The sequence below is a fragment of the Cavia porcellus genome, unplaced genomic scaffold (assembly GCF_034190915.1).
Source record: "Cavia porcellus strain 051 isolate PalLab524CR breed Dunkin Hartley unplaced genomic scaffold, mCavPor4.1 scaffold_16, whole genome shotgun sequence".
Taxonomy (NCBI): domain Eukaryota; kingdom Metazoa; phylum Chordata; class Mammalia; order Rodentia; family Caviidae; genus Cavia; species Cavia porcellus.
The window spans coordinates 50,709,741-50,732,386 of NW_026947499.1; the positions used below are offsets into that span (position 1 = coordinate 50,709,741).

The 22,646-nt window shown below is 40.9% G+C and overlaps 1 long non-coding RNA gene across 1 annotated transcript in view; it reads left to right on the plus strand.

Moving 5' to 3' along the window:
- Window positions 1-20,643, plus strand: part of LOC134470808 (uncharacterized) — a 32,401-nt gene extending 11,758 nt beyond the window's left edge. Inside the window, exons 3-4 of the long non-coding RNA XR_010039971.1 lie at window positions 12,266-12,359; window positions 19,640-20,643. This is a non-coding gene — a long non-coding RNA (uncharacterized LOC134470808). The remainder of the gene's footprint in view (window positions 1-12,265; window positions 12,360-19,639) is intronic.
- The last annotated feature ends 2,003 nt before the right edge of the window (window positions 20,644-22,646 follow it).

Consider the following 22,646-nt stretch of genomic DNA (forward strand, 5'->3'; position numbering starts at 1 on the left):
TGGAGTCCTTCCCGGACCAGCTGAGATTTCCCTTACAACTCCTTCTCAGTTCAACTTTTGTCTCTGCCCATCCTTGGTACCTAGCACCATAGGTGTTGTGCCTAAGAGCGCTTTCCAGAAGGTCCTCACATACACATCTTGACCTCAGAGTTTGTTTCTCCAGATCGTACCCTGAGTCATGGCACCAAGGGCAAAGAAATATTTCTACTACAAGATTTGGAAAGATTTTAAAATATTTATCCAGCTAATATTTGTTGAGTGTTCTGATTCAGTACTTTGCAAATACTAGAGGTGCAGCAAACAGGACAGATCTGACCTTTGCTCTCATAGCAGGTAAATAACAAGTGATAAGCACTAAGAAGAAAAGTGAATGTTGTTAAGATAGTCATGCTCACACTTGGCATGCATGTAAATCACTGAAGAGGCTTGCTAAACTTTAACTGCTTCCCCAGAGATTCCAAGTCAGAAGGTGGAGCACATGGGATTGCATTTTTTAAAAATTTTATTTACAGAAAAACTAAACAAAACAGAAAATGGGTAGAAATAATATATACTTTCAGAGAAAAAAATAAACAGTAAGAAATCACTAGTTGATGTTTACATACTATCCTTTTACAAATAGTTGTTCAAGATACAAAAGTGGAACATATAAAGTGGGAATTCAAACAGCGAGACTGCAAACAGTTCTGTTCAACTATCCAACAAAAACTTAGTAATATGGTTGTCAATCCTATACACTTAAATATACATGCAGTTATCCATATCTTCATTTATGTAGAGATTAAACAAACTAAAGCAGGCTAAAGTCATTCTGAACAAAGAATAATAGTATTGCTGGGTTTCACATCATGACACTCCTGGATCAGCACCGGGTACTGTAGTGTCTTTTTTTTAACTTTTATTTAAAGAAAGACTAAACAAAACAGAAAATGGATAGAAATAAAACATACTTTCAAAGAAAAAATAAACACTAAGAAATCACTGATGATTACAGATTGTCCTCTTACAAATAGTTATTCAAGATAATAAAGTGGAGCATATAAAGTGGGGATTCAAATAGTGAGACTGCAACCAGTTCTGTTCAACTATCCAACAAAAACTTAGAAATATGGTTATCAATCCTATACACTTACACATACATGCAGTTATTCACATCTTCAATTATGTTGAGATTGAACAAACCCAAGCAGGCTAATATCACTCTGAACAAAGCATAATACTATTTCTGGGTGTCACATTATGACACTCCAGGATCAGCACTGGGTAATTTAGTGTCTCTTTTTCTTCAAAGTATCTGTTCATTTCATCATGTGTCATAAAATCAGTTCTCATAGACTGTTTATAGGTTCTACACATGCATGAGTCTTAACATGTATTTCTATCCTTTCTATGTTAGAGGGAGAAACAAAACAAAGCAATACAAAACAAAAAATATTCCTATGAATACATGAAACAAAAAAGACACATAAGACCATTGTACAAGGAGTTCTACCATAGTTCCTGTGTTGTCTCTTGTTATCTTCAATAGAATTGGCTATATAAGCAGATATTGTATGATTGAATATATCAGTACATAACAGTATTAATAAAAGCACAACATTGTATATAGTATAAAACTTCAAAAACAGGCAGTTATCAAACCAGAATATATATAGTAGAATCTTGTCATCTTCAGTGTAGTTGCACCAGATTTAACTAAGATCAGTCATGATAAAAAAAAGTACAAGTCATACAGGACTCCAGATTAAGTTAATAGGAAATTAAACATGATTACTGTGCTATATCCTGATGTTTTTGGGATAGCTGTCTGTGCCCACAAATCTAATGCAAGTAGACAAACTGGGACAGAATAAAATCTATCTAAGCAAAGTGGTGTGAGTAATGTGGGTTTTAAATCCTGATACACTATTTAATTTAGTGTATCAACACCATCTATATTCTATAGAGATTATAACCAAGCTTCTCTGTCTCATTTCTGTTATGCTCTCCTTTTTTTTGCCATCAGTTGTCTGCTTATCTTCTTCATTCTGTTTTCTGCTCTATTCATTGAGGCTTCTCTGCCACTGTTCCTGGAATGCTAGTACTTTTCTCTCTCTCTAGAATGCCCTGCAGTATTCTCTGTAGAGTTGGATTGGTGGTTGTGAATTTCCCAAGTTCCTCTTTGTCTTGGAAGCATCTTGTTTCTCCATTAATTTCTAGAGACAGTTTATCAGGGTATATCAATCTAGGCTGGAGGATATTTTCTTACAGGACTTGGAATATTTTGCTCCAGGCTCTTCTTGACTTGATGGTTTGTGTCGAGAAGCCATTATTTTGATGGGCCTTTCTTTATAGGTTATCTGTTTCTTGTCTCTAACAGCTTTTAATATTCTGTTCTTATATTGAATTTTTGGGATCTTGATTATTATATGCCTGGGTGTAGCGTGTAGCTCTGTTCTGGTTGTAGGTGGCTGGAGTTCTGTAAGCCCCATACATCTAAATATCATTTCCTTGTCCTATGTTTGGGAAGGTTTCCTTAATTATTTCTGTGAATAGGTTTTGTAGTTCCTTTGTTTGTACCCCTGCTTCTTCATTCATATTCTTTATTCTCAAGTTATAGATACTCTTGTCGTCTTCTAGCCTTTATGTTGTTACTGCTTGTTTCCTTGTTATTTTTAAAAAGTTTTTCCTTTCATAATCCCACATGGCAAAACTGTCCTCCAGTTTGGATAATCTATTCTTAGTTTCTTTCAAGTAGATTTGCCATCTTTCCACAGAGTTTTTAATTTCCTGGTAATCTCTTTGAATCTGCTTCATGTATTCTATATTTTCTTTATATTCTTCATCAAATGGTTCTCTCCTTTGTTTGAGTTCCTCCCTTCTTCCGTCTGTGTCTTCTCGAGGGGTGCTTAGCATCTCTTTAATTAATTTTCTTATATCTTGCTTTACTTGGCTAAATATTTCACTTTTGAACTTGCCTCTGAGGTGCCAAAGATATCTCTTTATGTCCACTGGTGCCGTGTCTGATATTGCATGTTTGCTGTTCTCATTCTCCTTTGTATTTATCTGTCCTGGGTCAGTGTTCTCAGAGTTGGGACCTGGGGACTTTTTGTTGTTGCTTCCTCTTCCCATCTTTTTTGTTTCTTCTAGGAGGCCCCAGTTTCTTTCTTTGTTGGTTACAATTCTTCTGAAGCTCATTGCCTAGGTGACCCTTCCCACTGCAATGTGCTAGTGAGTTGCAAACAGGGGCAGTGTATGCTGGCCCATCTCCTCTGAATCAGTCAAGCTGCTGTGGCCTGCACTGTATTACTGTGCATCGCCTCCTTTATGGGACAGTCAAACTACTGAGGCTTCACTGCATTAGTGTGCACTATTACTGTAGGGAATTGATTTTGGATAACTTATTGGTCTCAGCCAGGTCGTGTGACCCAGGCCTAGCTCACTCCACCGATCCCATTCAGGAAGGGAACAATTGACTGAAGTCACTGCTGCCCCTTGTACTTGCCAATCCTACCTGGTCCCAGAATTTTATCCGCTGGAGCCCCCCTTTCTGTGGAATGGCTCCACTTCTGTCACTCACCACAAGCCGATGCAAGCTCTCCGCCAGCTCAGCTCTCCGTTAGGCTGGTTGACCCCCAACCTCAGTGTGACTGTGCCTCCAGTGAATCAAAGTGGCAGGACTTCAGACAGCTTGGCAAGTCATCTGCTGCTGAGGGAGCACGGAACCTTTAGCTGTTCCAATAATAGCACCGGGACTATATGTTTGATTAGTTCTTCTCACCTTAGTTTCTTCTTAGGACGAGAGAATTCATGTCTCTCTGTTCGGGGCTCCCCATGCTGTATTATGTTGAATTCTAAGTTGACTATCTCAGGGAGGTTCTGTAGCCAACTGTTATCTATCCGCCATCTTTTCGAGATTGCATTTCTAATAAACTCCCAGTTGAGGCAGTGGCCACAGGGTTCTGGGACCTCAGTTGAGGCTGTCTTCAGTAACTCTGGATTGAAAAACTGGCTTCTTATGAGCAGGGTTCTGGAGTCGTACTAAGATAATAAAATAACAATGAGTATAGCTTTTACTACATGCCAGTCACAACAAAGTACTTCTAGGCATTCTACCATTTTAGACCACTGACATGTATCAGATGGAATTCAAAATATACCTCTGTCAACACAAACAAATTTCTATTTTGCCCATGAGTAAAATGTAAAAGAAAGTTGAAGCAAATATAAATCAAAATGCACAAACAGGACAATAATTTCCAACACTCACAGTTAGGAAAGCAATACAATGGTAACAACTGATCACTATGAACTATCCCAAGACTAAATCATTTGCAAATATGTATGATTCTTGACAGACTGTGACACGAAGAAGAGCAGGCTATACATTAAGAGCACAACTCTACATTCTGGAGATTTGGAAAGTAAATCACTTGAAGACCTCATCTCTCCCCATCTGGTTAACATCTGTGACTTTTGTGTACCTGGCATCCATTCCACTTCCAATTTTATGTGGAAAGGAAATCCTTTCTCTTTCATGTTTTGGGTGGAAGTGACTTCAGTCCTAACGCTAGAGGTGGGAATGTGACCCTTCATACCCAACAAAAACATGATATGCAGCAATCCAGACCACTGCTTTAGGGTTAGCCACCTGGTCAATTAGAGTCTATCAGACTCAACACAGGGACCTTTGTGAAAACTGTTGAGAAAGTAAAGCATCTTCTGTCTCTTGGTCTTCTCACTGGGAAAATGTAACATTGGAGTGACTGAGGTCTGCATAGGGAGATTGGGAGGCCATATGATTTAGCATCCAAATTAGAATACTTTTGAGAGTAAGAGGGGATGCTATTAATAATTATTTCGGCCAATAGACACAAATTGGGACTCAGGAAGATTAGAATGATTGGTTGTTCTGCCTATGAGAAGAACTGACAGAAGGAAAGCAGAGTTCAAAAGTGGAAATATTATTTTCAACACACAAAAGGAAGAAACCCAAATATCTAGTGGCAGATGAATGGATAAGCAAAATGTGGTCTATACACACAGTAGAATATTATTCAAGCTTTAAAAGGAAGGAAATTCTGACATATGTTACAACATGAATAAACCTTGACAACCTTCATGCTGAGTTTAAGAAGCCAGTGACAAATACTGTATAGTTGCTCTTAAATGAGGCATTTTGAGTAATCAAACTCACAGAGACACAAAGTAGAATAGTGATCCCCTAAACCTAACAGGAAATGGAGAGCTATTATTTAATAGCTACAGAATTTTAGTTTGAGAAAATTAATGGGTTCTGTGGATGGATGGTGGTGATGGATACACGGCAGCATGAACATGTTTAATGCCACTGAATTGGATCCCAACAGCAATAAAACTTGTTATGTATTGTATTTGTCACTTTCCTATTGGTGAGAATAAAATACCCAACACCCATAATGTAAACAAGGAGAAGTTTATTTTGGGCTCACAGTTTTCAGATGTTTATTTTTGGAGTAAGCTATGGTTGGTTGGCTTCAAGGCAGAAACATCATGGTGAAGATTCATGGCAGAGGAAAGTTGCTTAAACCACTGAACTGCGGACAAGAATACACCTTTTCAGATCACACCCCCAGTGATGCATCCAAGACCCACCTCCTAACAGCACATTCAGCTGCTGAACTCACCAATAGATGAATCCACCGAAAAGTCCAGCACTCCATGATCTAGTCACTGAACACATGAGACTTTTAGGGGATATTTTAGTTTAAACCATAATAGGTATATTTCCTGCAATTAAAATTTTTAAAAAGATAATAGAAAAATCTTTCTAATAAACGTACAAATTCTTAAAAATAAATGAGATTCTGCTGTTAGCTTTTTAAATAAATTTTATTTTGCAGTATTTTTATCTTTTTAATTTGGTACCATTTTAGTTTTTATTTTTATTAGTATATGGTTGTTGTACATAAAATTTACATTCTTTGTGTGGGATTAGTACATGTATATAGCACTCTTTTTTTTATCTTTTTGAGATAGGGTTTCACTATGCAGTTCAGGCTGGCTTTGAACTCACTTCATAGCTCAGGCTGGTCTTGAACTTGCAGCGATCCCTCTGCTTCAGCTTCCTGAGTTCTGAGGCATGCACCCAGTACATAACACATCTTAATTCCTATTTTCATCCCCTTTATCCATTTCCTTTTCCCTCCCTCCATCTCGATTCCCTTCCCATTTGAGAAAGATATATCTCCCTATTTCTGTCTTTTATTTTTCTCTAAAATAGCCAGTAAGTACATAAGGAAATGCTCAACATCACAGACAAGTAGGGAAATGTAAATTAAAACAATACTGAGATTTCATCTTACCCTAGACAGAGTGCCCATCATCAAGAAATTAAATAACAAATGGAGGCGGGGGGGGGGGGGACCCTTCTAGACTCTTGGTAGGAAAGAAAACTAGTACAACTACTATAGAAATCAATACAGAGATTCCTCAAAAAGATGAAACTAATAATTCCCTTCCACCCAGCTATTCCTCTTGTAGGTATTTTCCCTAAAGAGTGATCATGCATGCCGTATTACAGTGATACACACATACCTGTCTATAGCAGCACAATTGATAACAGCTGTATCCTTAAAGCAGCCTATATGTACATCAAGGATGAAAAGATAAAGAAAAAGCAATATCCACACACAGTAGAGTATACTCTGTCACATAAAGAAAAAAACTTTAGTTGTTTTCAGGAAAATAGATGTACCTGGGGGTCATGTTCAGTGAAATAAATCAGACCACAAGCTTAAATATCACATGATTTCTATTACATAAAAAGATCAAATTATAAGCAAAGAGCAATAATTTTAGTGTTACAGAAAAGCTACAGAGATACTATAGTGTTCCCTTACACTTCCCATGGGCTTTAGTTCTTGCTTTAGATCCTTGCTGGGTCCCAGTGGCCCACTTCCTTCTTCTCTTCCACCAGTATCTAGACGCCAAAGCCCAGAGAGATTGTTTCTCTACTCCTCACCACTCCATCTTCTTGAAAGTTCCCCAGCATGATTTTTTTAAGTGACTATATGAAGAGTTTCCAGAACTACCACTAGGTCATAGCGTGTTTATACAATTCACATGGTGAACATCCCTTGAGGTCTCCAATTAAAGTAACCCCCTTCTGCCTCCCTAGACTAATATATTCTGTTGACCAAAACTTGTCAGACCAGAAATCTGCTCAGACTTGCCATTTTGCCACATTTAAAAGCTTAAGTACCCAGAAGTATTTATAGACATGATCTCAACCAAGGAGAAGAGAGAGCCAGTGCTTTGCCAACCTCACTGACCCAACTCTGAGGTTAGTGAACTTAGCTGGGGAAGTTGAGTTTGATCATGTGAGTCTGTGCATTTCACAGTAGTGATGGAGTTTTGAAATACTGGTGCATCCAGTTCCTTAATTCATCCACCCATTCATTCATTCAATGAATATTCATTGAATATCTGGTACTACTCCAGCCTGAGTGAATGCAGTGGAGCAACAAGACAAAGTCCTTACTCTCATGGGGCTTATTTCTTGGGCAAACTAAAGAAACAAACAGGACATAAACCAAGTATGGTAGTTTCCTCTAAGAAATGCCATGAAAGAAGTGGCAGAGAGGGGAGAGAAATGAGTAACTGCTGAGGAAGAGAGAAGTAGATGTTGCATAGGATTTTTAAGGGAAGACATCTCTAACAATGAAAAGGAGGAAAGGAACCAATGGTGAGAAACACCAGGGTAAGATCTCTACAGAAGAGAAATAGCGCTGGAAAATCCAGAAGGCAAGAAAGAGCTGGATATGCTAAAGAGACAAGAAATAAGCCTGTATGACCCAAGTACAGTGAGTGGGGAAAAGAGCCAGGAAAGATTACACTGGAAAAGTAAGCAAGGGTCAGATAGCGTAGGACCTTTTGTAGTCATGGAAACGAGTAGTTGCAAGAAAAGGAATGACACAATCAGATTTATGTTTTTTAAAGACCACCCTGGCTGCTCAATAGAAAATGGATTTCGAGGTGTCAGCATGAAAACAAAGAAGACCAGCTAGTCATCGCTGCAGTCCAGGCAAGAGAAGACAGTGGTGCCACCCTGACTTGTAGCTATAAACACAGAGAGAAGTGGAGAGATTTTAGATTTGTTTTGGATGACAGGGCTTGCTGGTAAGTGAGAAGCGAGGAAAGAATGTGGACTCAGACCTTACCTTGGTAATGGCACCATTACCTGCATTGAAAAGGCAGGAAGCTACATTATGGACATATTAAATGTGTGATGTCTGTTAATGAATAATAAACAAGGGCATGTGCTGAGAGGCAGCAGTTAGGAGAAGGAGAGGCTAGGGAGGTTTGAAAAGAGATGAAAACATGAAATAATGCTCTTTGAGAGTAAGAAAGAAAATTCAACTAGGAAAATGTGATAAGGTTTCCAGGGAGCATTATATGTCCATTTGAAATTTGTAGCCATGAACTTAAAGTGCAGCAAAGCAGCCCAGGTGTGTGATTTGCTCCTGTACTATTCAATTGCATGGGGATAGACACATGGTTTGGTCCAGCTAGGAATGAGGTGAGATTTTTCCCTAAGTGAAGAAATGGTGGAAGAACATTTGGAATGGTGTGATTGATCGTAGTAATGAGAAATGGAATCTTCATCAGATCAGAAAAACTGAAGAGCATTGAAAATGTTGGATGAAAATTTAATAGTCTAGAGCAGTTCTATCCAATATGGTAGCCACTAGCAATGTGTGGCAGTGAAAGAGCATGTATCTAGTCTGAACTGAGATGTGGTAGATATAAAATACACATGGGTTTCAAACATAGTATCAAAAACAAACATACAATATCTCATCAATGAATACACATTGGTCACATGTTGATAACAGTATTAAGTTTAAAAATATTGCTAAATTTCACTTTCAGTGTTAATTTTACACTTCTTAATGTGGCTACTAGAAAGTTATAAGCCATATATGTGACTTGTATTATGTTCCTATGTTGTGAGATCGACCTGAAGATCTCACTAACATAGGAAAACTGGAGTAAAAGTATTTATCCAGAAACAGGAAAATTTGAACTCCAGACTCCAGAGGTTGTGCAGTTGCCTCTGATGATTAGGTCCAAGGTGTGGCTAAAGGAGATTGCAGTAGAAAATCATGAATGAGTCAAGGAAAATCTGGAGGTCAAGGAATGTAGAAGTCAAAAGGCTAAATGAGTTATCTTCATGGATATTGAAATCACCAAAAATGATGAGCAAAGTGGGAAGACAGAGAGGACAGATAAGCAATGGAGTGCTTAGTGATGGTGGGGTTGGTAGATGACCCATTTGGGGAGCTGACATGAGAGCTATTCTATCCAGAATGGTGGTCATTGACCACATGTGGCTGTTTATTAAGCACCCGAAATACAGTTGGTCTGAAGTGAGATGATCTGAGGACTTCACCTGAATGGGATTGCTTTAAGCAAAAAGAGGTGGGGAATTTTGCAATTTGAATTCTACAAAGGGGAATGCTAAGCACATGAGGTGAGAGGGAAAACATCCTACCATTGAGAAGGCTGCAGGAGGCTAGGAGACCTCTAGGTTTATGCTAGGGGAAGAAATTAGAAGGCTATGCTTGGAGGAGACATTGAGAATGTAGGGATGTTACAAGGGCCTGCATGGCCAGCACAAGGTCCTGAGCTTGATTCCTGGTACCAAAAAAAGGGGGTGAGGTGGTAAGAGGATAAGGACATTTGCTGGTTACACAAAGGGATTCCAGTGTTTGGGGAGCAAACAGTGGGGAAACAAAGCAAACAGGGTAATGTGAGATATACAAGGCTCTCTGTGGATCTGAAATTCTGGGTAGTGACCAGTCCTAGAAAGTGTGAACTTCTGGAAGTGAGTGATGCTATCAGGTAATGCATGAGGATATAGGTCCTGCTAGTCTTCTAGAAGCAAGTGGGTAATCAGCAATTTCATAGTCCTGACTAGGCATGACCGTTTGGAAGCAAGGTGACAGTCTCCAGGTATCTGCCATCCTCACTGATCCTAAGCCATATTTTAAAGTAACAGTAATTTGTACTGATTTTAAAAGAAAACAATCATTATAATGAGAGGTACCAGAAATAATTAGAACTGGCAAAGATATCGCTATTGTGAAGATTATTTAGAAAAGAGTTTTCATTAAAACAGATCCATAAAGAAAGATATTGGAGACAAGGAGTGAGAATGTCTGTGAATGTGTCCAAAAAATGCTGCTAATGGAGAATTTAAGAATGCTTACCCAGGAAATTTGCTCACCTACAGATTTAGTTCTTTTGTGATATTATTTTAATGATATATGCAGATTAGTTGCTGCTCTAAAAGGAATTTGGAGAAATCTACACTAGTTGTTAACTGAGACCACCAATAGGAATTGAGTTAAAAGGGGATGCAAATGGTCATTATGGATTCCTGTGATGTTACCATTCCTATTATCTGCACACATTACTTTTGTAAACAGAAAATATATGTATATCTAAATTTTGAAGCTATACATTTCTGAAATAGGAAATATATATATACATATATATATATATATATATATATATAATTTGAAACTATTTTTAAAAAGGGTTTCAATATAATATAGAATGTGGCAAACTTTCTCTGGAAAGACCTAGATAGTCAACACTCCAGGCTTAACAAGCCATAGAGTCTCTCTTGGGACTACTCAACGCTGCCACTAAAATACAGAAGCATCCATCAACAATGCATAAATTAAGCCAGGTGTGGTAGCTCATGCTTGTAATCCCAAAACTCGAGAGGCTGAGGCAAGAGGGTCGTTGCAAGTTGCAGACCAGCCTAGGCTACAAAGTGAACTCAAAGCCAGCCTGAACTATATAGAGACCTTGTATCAAAAACAATTCATAATTTAATGAGCACAACTGTGTTCCAATAAATTTTTGTATTTACAAAAGGGACAGCAAACTTGGATGCACCCCACTGGCTGTGGTTTATCAACCCCTTAACTTACAAACACATAGAATGAAACAGTAGCCAACTAAAGGGAAGTCAAATGACAAAAGGTATAATTATTTTCTCTGTGTGCTCAGTAAGAATTAATGTAACCTTAGGTGCAATTTGCATCATATATGAAAAGCTCTAACAGAAAAAGAATAAAAAGCAACCCAGAGGTAACAAAAACAATTATCCTCAGACAACTTAGACTGATAGATGCTACTGACATCCGTAAAATTTGTCCTTTAAGGTCAATGTAGAGAGAAGAACATGAGAGCTTTCCAGTCTCCCATAGCAGTTGAAAGGAAACACTCCAGTTTAGCAGAAGAAACAACTCTTTTTCGTTGTATGAGCTTCAAGAGAATCCTGTTTTCCTTTGGATTTTTATTTGGGGTAGGGTAATCATCTCATCTCCACTTTCCTAGGACTTTTTCAGTTCCATATGCACAAGCAACTAAGTTTTCCCAGCAACAAGAATGAGCTTGGAAATGAATTCTCCTCCCAAGGCTTCCAGATGAGAGCCTACCTAAGTAAAGAATCTGCCTGTGCCCACCCCAAATTCTTATCTATAGAACTGTGAAATAATAAATAGATGCTACTCTAAGCTAAGTTTCCTATAGCATTTAAACTAATAGCATAAATTAGCACCACCTAGCTCTGTTGGATGAAGAGGATACACAATGACCATGAATTGAAAAATTGTCCACACCTGGGGAGCAAAGATGAGATCCCATAAGCTAGGATATGCTTGTTCTAGGATTGCTTCCTGTTTGTCATGAGTCCAGGCCCCTGAAGCTGGTCAACTGTTTCTTTTTAAGCTTGCTCCACCCAACACAGCCTGAGCACCAATGTGCAATCAGCCTGGGAGGGGAAGCATTGGAAGACAGGAGATAGAGACAGACAGCATTACAAAGCAGGGGACACAAACCAAGATGATAGCTGCTGAGATCTATGACAAGTCTGAGTCGCAATAGGGTCCCATGAGCTTTCCTAATTCCCAAGCAGTTTGCAGTGCTCAGCACACCACAGTGAAGTTATGTAAACTAAATGTCCCTGGGCTTCACTAGCCTCAGGGCACAAATGAGGTCACATCAGTATTTAGACCCACAATTTGCTTGCTCAGATTCCTTCTTATTGACTGTGTTAGTTAGAACGCAGGAAGTTGCTGAAACAGAGTCATTCAAATACAAAGTAGTTTGAGCAGAATCAAACTTTATTTCTCTCTTGTAACATTCCCAAAAAAGATGGCGGTCTGAGGCAGGAAGGCAGTTTGCTCCACAGTGTCACTCACAGCCCCAGATTCCTTTTACCTTGCAGTTCTCACCTCCGTTGGCACCACCACCACCAAGCCACCTTCAACCCCAAAAGAAGGAGAAGAGAGGCGACAGAAACTAACAAAGAAGATCCAGAGGTGAGAATTTCTTTTTTTTCCCCAAAGTTGCTGTGAAAAGTAACCCCAAGAGGTAAGAGTGAAAAAGTAGGGGAAGTAAAAATAGAAGGAAAAAAAAAAAGGCAGCACCTTGCGTGTTATTGATCTTAGTCCACGTTCTGTTGCTATAACAAAATGCCTGACATCATATAACTTATGAAAAATAGGTTTGTTTAGTTTATGATTCTTAAGGCTGGTAAGTTCAGCAATGTCCTGTTGGCATCAATTTCAGCCTCTGTGAGATTCTTCCTGCTGCATTATAACATGGCAGAGAGCATCATATGGTGAAACAGGGCAATCATACTAGCTTGGATCGCTCTCCTCCCCCTCCCCCTCCTCCCCCCCCCTCCTCCTCCTCCTCCCCCTTTTTCCTCTTCCTCATAATCTTTTTCTTCTTCCTCCCCTCTTTCTCTTTCTTCTTTCTATAATGTTTTTGTGGGGGTCTTACCTTCATGAGCTCATCTAATTTTTATTACTTCCCCAAAACACTACCTCCAAATAGCATTATATGACTTTGGGGATTAAGTTTCAAGTACATAAGCTTTTGGGTAACACATTCAAACCATAGCATGCCCTGATTACCACTGTGAGCACACGACCCAATCCTACTGCTGATACACTCTGTGTCTTTCTGAAGGACAGGAATCTAAAACTTATCACTGACTCTCACATTCCATTGTTTGACAGGGATCCTTTAAGTATTCTCTCTCCTTACCTACCCAAGGGGTGCATGAGCTCTCACTGAGGCAAAAAAGCAGAGCAGATGTGGGGTGCTGTCCACATGCATGAGGGAAGCCTACCATGGTTGCTGCTAAAATCTGGCAAGAACCAAAGGATACAGTGTGAGTCCCAAAAGCAACAGAAACAAGGTACAGAACTGAAGCCAAAGTTACTAAGAATTGGAGAAATGTACATCTGCCCTCACACACATACCTCCCCAGTCCACAGGGCTGAACTAGGGACATGCTTCTTCCTTCCTTGATCCTGTAGATGAACCTTTAAAAAGGCCTTACCACTGTAGTCTTGCCCTTGTGCAGCTCATACATGTGTATAAAGCCTGTGAGCCTTTGTATCCAGTTTTAGCTGAGGCACAGCCCTTACCACCCCCAAAAAGGTAGCCACTAATATGTTCGTCTTTGTTTAAATGAATTAATCAAGAAATTAATTTTTTTGGACTTCAATAAATTATTGAAACTAAAATAGCTAATGAATTATTATTATATACAAGGTTTATGAACAATACCCAGCCAGCAAGAAGCACACAGTATGTAAAATAGAAGCCAACACAGGGGTCTGGGGCTGTAGATCAGTGAAGGAGCATGTGCAGAGTGTGTTCAGTCATTATTCTGGACTGAGATCTACAATTGCACAGTTATTAAATGGTGAAACTAGCAGTTAAACCCAAGAAACTTGATCCCAGTCTATGGCTTGTGTCTTTCTAGGGGTGCTCACTGGTGACATTTATCTTGTCTTAATGTAACATAAAGGCCCAGCTCAGGAAGCACCCAGGAAGAATGGAGGCATGGATGCTCACTTTAGGAATTTCCAGTCAATCAAGCCTTCTAGGGCAGCCTCATTCCATCCCCCACCTGAGCAAGGCCAGCATTCAGCATTGAGATCACAGTCTCAGCAGCTACCGTAGCTAAGTGCTTCTGTGGCTCCCAACAGATGGGAAGGGTTGGGAGGCAGAGGTGAGGTCAGGACCTCAGAGAACACTGAGTAATGGTGCAGGAGTTTTAGAGCTTTGGAGTGAGCAATTTCAGCTTGGTTAGCTTTTTAGGGCACTGCAAAGAAACTGGATGTGGAGTAGGGCAGGTGCAGGGAGAAGCCGCTGGGCCTGGAAGGCTGCCATACCACCTGCGAGGAGAGAGCAGAGGAGGAAGCTCATTAACAGACCCCGGATCATTAACTCCTGGCCCTCAGGGGCACAATCACTGAGTCTGGACTTTTATTTTTATAAGTCCCTCTTCAGGGGGTCCTTGAGGGATCTAGCCAGGCCAGGGCTCTCATCTCAGGTATGTAGCAGTTCAAGCAACCCTTCCAGCTAGAAGCATCTGGTAACCGTTGCTGGAGAACTAACAAAAGCTGACATCTATTGAATGAGCTGGCTGCTCAGATGGGGAAACTGAGGCTGTGGTTCAGAAAAGTTAATCAATTTTCCCAAGGCATACAGTTTTGAGAGTAGCAGAGGCAGAGATCCAAGCAAGTCTGCCTGGATCTCCAGTTCCATGATATTAATAACTGCATTGCCCCAAGTCTTACAGGACAGAGGACAACAGTCTTCCATGGCCAACCAAGTATGTAATGAACAGGACTCCTCAGCAGCCAGAGGGGCTTAGGCAGGAGGAAAGCTGGTCAGAGTATGGGTCAAAAGAGAGAAACTAAGTCCCAGCTCTGTGAGAGGAGGTAAGGAAAAATATAAAAACACTGGTGCCTAGGATTTCAGAGCGTGCTTGGAAGGTAACAAAGGAAGTGACACACAGTGATGGAGCACAGGCTACAGGACAAGCAGGGAAGGTCTACTATAGGGGAGGACATTTGTCTGAGCCTGCATGGTGTGAACTCCCAATGGGTTGCAAGGGGACAGCAAAAGCTCTGAAGTCAGAAGAGACTTGATATATTTTGAGCCTAGAAAAAAAGCCAATGCATCTGAAGTGTACTGAGCAAGGTGGGGAAAGTGGGAGGAGAGAATGTCAAAGGAGTATCCCCTAGTCACCCCACTAATCTGAGGCTGAGTAAGATGTTCCTTTTGAATCTCTGCTACTCAGTAAATTCTAATGTTATATGTCAAGTTGGCTGACCAGTTTCTAAGCTTCAGGTGTCAGGTCTTGTCACAACACTGATTCTTAACTGATGTTCACTGAACAGATCTGATCTGACCCCCCAAGGAAAATGTGGGAACTGTTGGTAAAGTTTGGGTGACAGCCACCTAGAAGTGGGGACAAATCAGATTTGACACCCCGATTCTGCTATTTGCTTTTTCTGCTGTCTTTTTCTCCAGGGCACTTAGCACCCCATATCATGCCATATTGTTTACATATTTACTTTGCTTATTGCTTGTCTCCACATTCCTAGAAAGTAAGCTCCACAGGGGTAAAGATGTTTGTCTTTTTATTAATGGCTGTGCTGAGCTCAATAAATATTAGTTGCATGAATGAATCACACCACACTCATATTACTCAGGAAGCAAAACAAACATCATCATGGGACACCAGTTAAGTAGTGATTTCTTTCCAAAATAAGACCATTTCTGTTTCAATGAACATATTCAACATTTCCCAATATGCATCTTGGAAAGGAAGTCATTTCAATATTATGTTTTATGTGTTAGTATTGTTTTTGTTTTGAATTAATATTGGCAGTTCTGGGGAACACTAATCTTTCAATGCTTACAGCCTTATATCCCAGCCTTAAACACTGCAACTTTCTGGGCTGCTGAGTTTTGTCAGTGACAGTCACCTAGCAAAAACCTCAGCTTCCATTGCCTATGTATTTTTAACTTTTATTATAAAACTTAGGTCCTAATTAGTGAATCTAATCTTTCATGTGGATGTGGCTTACCAGGTCAGAGGATGGCTGGGAAAAAATGCAGATTCCCAGGCTGAGTAGGCCCAGGGTGATACCTGGAACCCGGACCCTGCAGTGAAGAATGCCTGGCTCCTTGATTTCCTGTTGATCTCCATCTGGACCTGAGGCCATAGTAGAGGGACTTACGCACCACATGCTTAGTAAAAAACCCACATCCTTCAAAAATTACGAGCAGCTGTTAAAAATCCTAAAATGATGAACAGTTCAGAATGAGAAGTTGGGAACTCCCCAACCCCGGGACAAAGCAGATTGCAATTGCTCTTTTTGTCTCTCAGCACCTTCTCATGTTGCCCAGTCACTCCGTGTGGGTACTTATAATGCTGTATAGGAAGAGACTGAAATGGAAAAAATCACCTCATGTTGCCCCTGGAGAAGATTCTTCTATGGTTTATAAATTTCAGGCAAAACCATCACCCTGGATAAAAGCTCAGAGAAAGTAAGAACATACTTAAAAAGAGCAAACTCCCTCAGTTTATCACCAATAAGATGGGTCTTGAATACCTTGGAAATTTCCCCATGAGCTTAGCACATCCAGTATACTAAAAATGAGGTGCTAGCCAAGTCCCCTCTCCCTATTCGAGCACTTTCACTTCTAAGACATTCATATCTATTATCTCCTTTCCTCTACCCACTGGAACCTAGGTCCCAGAGCTATGGTGGTCTGCCCAAGGCCACCCAGTGCAGTACAGCAAAATGTTCCTCATTGTGGCCGTGATCTTGGTTCGGACAAAGCCTGAGAGACACCTGATTGAACAACCTCAGCTTCCTAGAGAGGCCTGGGGATGGAGGCAGACACGGGCCTACAGAGCAGGAGGTCTAACCCAGTGCCCACTGAGCCCAGTCAGGCCTTGGCAGTAACTAGAAAAGGGTAGGCTCACTGGGGAGCTGAATAACACACGTTCTTTTAGTGGCAGCAGCTGCTGCTCAGCTCATTTCCACTCAAGTTCCTCCAAGGCTTTGAAGACAGTCTGCAAGTCTGCATTTTGAAATGAAATATCACTGTTTAATCCTGTCAATGAGTTTCACTTTCTAAGAACTGTGAGTCAAAGAAAATGTACCTGTGGAGCACCAACAGGGAGCCCTACCAATACCTGTACCGGGAATGTGGGATGAGAGGTGGACTAGAAGCTTTGTCCTATAACGAGGTTTGGGGACAGAGAGACAGAGAAACAGAGACAGGGAGATAGACAAAGACACAGAAAGAGACACAGAGACAAAGACAGACAGACAGAGGGCTCAGAACTTGGGTCAAGAGCCCCTCGATCAGGCAGGAAATCTCAGTGGCAGAGTGCTCCCATATTCTGGGATCTGAAGGTCAGCCTTTCAAAAGGTGTCACTCCACAAGTGAGCTTCATGCTAGGGCTTGCTTCTTCCACTCTGGCTTGGTCTGTCATAGAGCAAGACTGGGCTGGTAAAGAGAACTCACTGCAGCATTCATGGGGTAGGAGACAGCAGGCACAGGACCTTGGGAGTAGCATCCTGTCAGCATTCACTCTCTCTTCCTCTGGAAAGAAACATTACAGTCCTTCTTTGGGGCCCCACTCTGCCTTCACTTTCAGCTCAGGTACACTAAGTGGTGCTCACCATGGGCCCAGAACTCTGTGATGTGCCTATTACTGTATCTCTTCCCTTTCTCCACAGGGACTGGTTCAGGACTGAGCATATGCATGACCCAGGCCTGGCCAGGTAACATGTAGTACTGGCTCTCCAACTGCTGTGGCCATCAAGAATCAGATCTCATTGATCTGGTTTTTGTTGAGTGCTCATCACTGTATTAATCTCTATGGTTCAGGAACACATGAATTTGCAAGCAGGCGGTTGTGAGTTCGATCCCTGGTACCGATAAAAATGAAAAAGACCAAAAAAAAAAAAAACAGGAACACATGGATTCTGACTAGTCAGACCTGTGCTGAGGCCATTTGTGAATTCAAGAGAGAGATCAGTCCCACCTAAGCACAGAGAGTGGCCGGGGAGTTGTTTCCTGACTTATGGGTTCATGTTCTATTTGTCTTATAAATGTTTAATCATCACAACTACTTTGGCAAGTAGACAATAAACATAGCTTTAACCACTCCCTCACTGAGACCTCTACTATTACTAGTGAGCATGGATAAAAGTGCACCCAGCTATTCCACACTAGGTAGCTATTTGACTTTGAAAAATCTATTTAGCATTTTGTGCCTTGGTTTTCTCACCTGAAAAACGAAGAGAACATTCATATCAACCTAATTAAATTGTTCCAGAGAATAAAAGCTTGGGACAGTGTCTAGCAAAAGTAAGCACTCTGTCTGCATTTGAGGTTATAGGAGCCACTCTTTGGCCATTCATGCAAGCAGTGGTTTAGGCAGCCAGGCTTCTCCCTGGATCCCAGATTCCAGAGTGAACAGGAGAAAATGGAGACTGCAGAAAAGTAGGAAGGGCTGGAATGAAATGGGAAGAGGGGGATGAAATGGAGAGGGAATGAGTGGAGCAGGTATAAACTGAAGAGGGTGCGGGTAGCACGGGTTAGAGAGGCGGATGGGAAAGAGAGGGAGGGGTGGGGGGCAGGATGGAGGAAGGGATGAAGTGAGAAAGTGGGATAAGATGGGAAAAGGGTACCTCCTAACCTGACACGGGTCCCCCAACACAGTCTTTATCTAAATGTGGCCTCACGAGCTCATTCAGGGAGGGGTCTGAAGGTTGTCCTCCTTGGGAAGATCACTCAGAGGGAAAGGAGAGACACTGCACAGGTTCAGTAGGATCCTCCTAAGTGTACTTGCTGGCGCTCACCAGACCTTGTACTTTCCACTCCCTCAGCCTGCAGGGCATCTTTCAGAATTAGCAACAACCCTAAACACTCTGTGAGGATCTCAGTGAAGTGCAGCCACTCCCATTCAAGGTTCTGGCCCAGTATAGGAATAGAGGATACCAGGATCCCTCAGCGAGTGTTCACTGGTGGGGGGGTCAAGTGAGGACACTGTCACTTGGTGACTTGTTCCATGACCATTATTGGGACCTTAGTGACAACCTGTAGTCCCAAAATGCTGATTTACATTATTTTGGAGATGGGCTGCCAACTGGAGTAGGAAGTGGTCTCCAAGACATATTCCCAAGAAAAATGTGTCTACCAATGGGAGTTTGATATTTCTCAGCCCAGAGTAGCTGCTCCCACTTTAGGACACAGCTGAGCTTTCCCTCTCTCTAGACAGAGCTCAGGACACCAGGAAAGAAACCTAGATTAGAATACTCAAATATATGGGGAATTGGCCAAGTCTCAGTACCTATGGGATCGGACTCATTAATCACCCTAGAGCAAAGCAGGGCTCACACAGGTAGAAAAATTTGCTACAAGACACACAGGCAGCAAAGTGGATGTATGTTGAGGCTCCTAGGGTTTCAAATAATAGTAATGATGCTCTAATGTCAGCATCTGAAAAGTGGATATAGTTTTTCATAGATCTAAGACATCCAGAAGTGAGTGCTTCAGATACAAATGCAGGAAGATGATATAAATTTAGGCACAGATATAGAGAAATATTCCTTATTTACCATCATGATTCTGCTTTTTTCCTTCTATCCTACTTCTGGTTTTCTGTGTTTATTCTCAGGCAATGTATCTTGACATTGTGGGAAAAACAACACTCGGTAATTTCTGTTTCCTTTAAGAACTGACGAGTCTCTCTCTTTCCTAATAGTCGTATTATTTCACCTCAAAGGACTCTGGCTGCTGTCACTCACAGACCTTCTGGACACTTCCCTTGGACTTGTGGGGATGGCACTGACATACCCTTTCTGAGTAGGGGTGAGAGTGTGGGCTCACCATCTTGGATCCAAGTATCCTTTACTGATGACATCCCTAGAGTCACGTGAAGAAAAGAAAGACGCTTCACAGAGAAAAACAACCTAACAATTTTCTGTCTGGTGGAGATGGTAGCACAGAGGAGAAGTTTTAAACTTTGAAGTCCAACCTCTCAATCTTTTTATTCTTTTCCTAATTTTGAGACAGGACCTTGCTAAATCTCTAAGTGACCATACTGGGATCAAACTTGTGATCTTCCTACTTCAGCTTAGCAGGGTACTGGGATTACCAGCATGATCTACCGTGCCTGGCTCTCACATACAGTTATGATGCTTGAGATTGAGAAGGAAGAATGCTTTGCTCAATTTTCCCCAATGATGAACTTAATCTTGAATAAATATAGCATAATATTACAAACAAAAAATCAACATGGATACAACTCACCAAACTTAGTATGTGTATGCAAATCTATGAGAGAAGGAGCTATAAGGGGAGAAAAGAGAGAAGACAAGAGAACAGAGGCCTGACCATCACCAAGATTCACAGCCACAAGGATCCCTTGTGCTGTTCTTGTGTAGCCGAAAGTACCTGCCTCCCTCCTCTGTTTCCTAGTATGTGACCCCTATTAATGTATCCTCCACTTCAATAGCTGTGTCATTTCAGGAAAGTTGTATAAACAGAATCATATAGGCTGTAACCTTTTCAGATTGACTTTTTCACTCAGTGCAATCCCTTGTGTTCCATCCAGGTGGTGGTGTGTATCAATACCTTGCTTCTTTTTATTGCTGACTGGAAATTCATAGTATGATGTTCCACGGTTTGTTTAACCATTTGCCTGTTGAAGGACATTTGGACTGCTTCCAGTTATTGGTTGTTATGAATAAAGCTGCTATGAATATTTGTGCAAAGGCTTTTGTATGAACATAAGATTGCATTTCTCTGGGACAGATGCCCGAGAGTGCAAACACTGGGTTGTATAACAAGTACATGTTTAACTTCATAAGAAACCGCCACCCTCTTTTCGAGAGTATCTGCATCACTTTACATCACCACCACTAATGAAAGCACCATCTCAGTTCTCCACATCCACATCAGCATTTGGTGCTGTCATTATTTTTTATTTGAACCATGCCAATAGATGTGTAATGATAGCTTACTGTGGATTAGTTTGCATTTCCCCAACAGCTAATGATGCAAAACATCTTTTTACCTGGGTCTCATTGACTTTTATAAGGAGATAAATCTTGAGAAAGTTTTCTCACCTGAAAAATGGAACTCAAAAGAGGACAATAACATTTTCCATGGAGAAGTTATGAAAGATTTCACCAACAACCTATCAATTAGTATTTAGGAAACATTAACCATTAATTATTACAAGAAACATTAACTGTTACTGTTTTTAGAAGAGAGTTTAAGTAAAATTCCCAAAATGTCACATTATTCCTGAGAATCATCTCCCTGAATCTCACTTTATCTCTCTATAAAATGGGAAGAAAATCATTACTTACCTTATAAGGTTGCCATAAAGCCTGAAATAAATAAAAAATTCAAAGCACTTAGTACAGAGCCCAGTGAGTACATAACCCTGCCCCCTGCTCCCAGTATCCAGCATATCAGAGGCTTCCAATCAAGCCTTGTCTTCCTAACTGACCTTTCATGCCTCTCCAGTCTCCAGGGTCACTTGCTGAAGCCAGGCTAAAGATCTCCAGACACACACTCTCCCTTTGTGGATTATTGCTTTACAGAGCTGTCCACTGTTTCCAGGGAAGACACAAAGGATTTGGCTGGGAGCTGAGTGAGATCACATTTATCTAAGAAGCTTCCAAATGAAAACTAGCATTTGTACTTATTGCATTTCACCTCCAAATTTGATTACATTTCTCTCCCGCTGTAAATCTGCCTTCCCTTCTGCCAACACATTATTAAAGCCAGGATGGAATTGGTGGAGTGATACGTAAAATTTCCATCTTGGCTTTGGCATTCCAGGAAGTTACAAACCAATTACAGCTGCTGAGCCTCAGGCCCTGATGAATCACAGAACACAACAAGGGGTGAAGGAGGCCAGAGCAGGGATGGAAGGGAGATAGTGAGTTGAGAGATAGTGAGTTGGGAATCAAAGGTCAACGAAAATAAATAGTCCCTTTTAATTCAAATGCCTTGCTTATATTCATGTTCCTTTCCCATATACAAATGAAACTCGTTCATTTGTCTGGGCCTGGTATTTGTGGTTATTAAGACAATTAAAGCTTTTGAAATCATTTCAGAATTTCAAACATTTGAAATCTAAAATGTCCCAGGGAGAAAACAGTGCAATCTGGTGACCTGACACAGTGTCAGCAGTTTCTGAATAGCTGCCTAACAAAGAGCCATTGGCAGTAGTCTTGGGATGCGTGGGTCTGCTGTCACCAGTTCCAGCTGTGGGAACCAGGACCTCTGTGTCTGAGCCCTGACTCCGTCACTTAAGAGTGATGGAGTGAAACTGTATAAATTTCACCAAAGTTGAAAACAAATTTTCTATGAGCAATTTTTCTATGCCTGTATTTTTACAGTAGAAAATGAAGATAATAACCCATGCTGGTTATGTTAAAGGTTAAGCAATGTAGCTAAAGTGTCAAGCACAAGTCTAACTAGATTTTCTTTCTCCTTGGCCAGGTGTCCCAAACCCAATCAAATGACTTCAGATAACTACAGTGGACGGGACCCTAATTTAATCATGTGCATCTTCCTGATGAGGGCTTAGGTTCCAGGACAATTAGCTGCATTTTCCTTCCTGTAAACTTGTTCCCGTTCTTCTAGAGGCAATTGGTGAGTAAAATTCAGCACCGTGGACAGCAAAGAGGCTATTGGTCAGGGTTATCAGCGTTTAATCCCCTAATCAGACCTTTTCTGCCCCTTCTACTTAA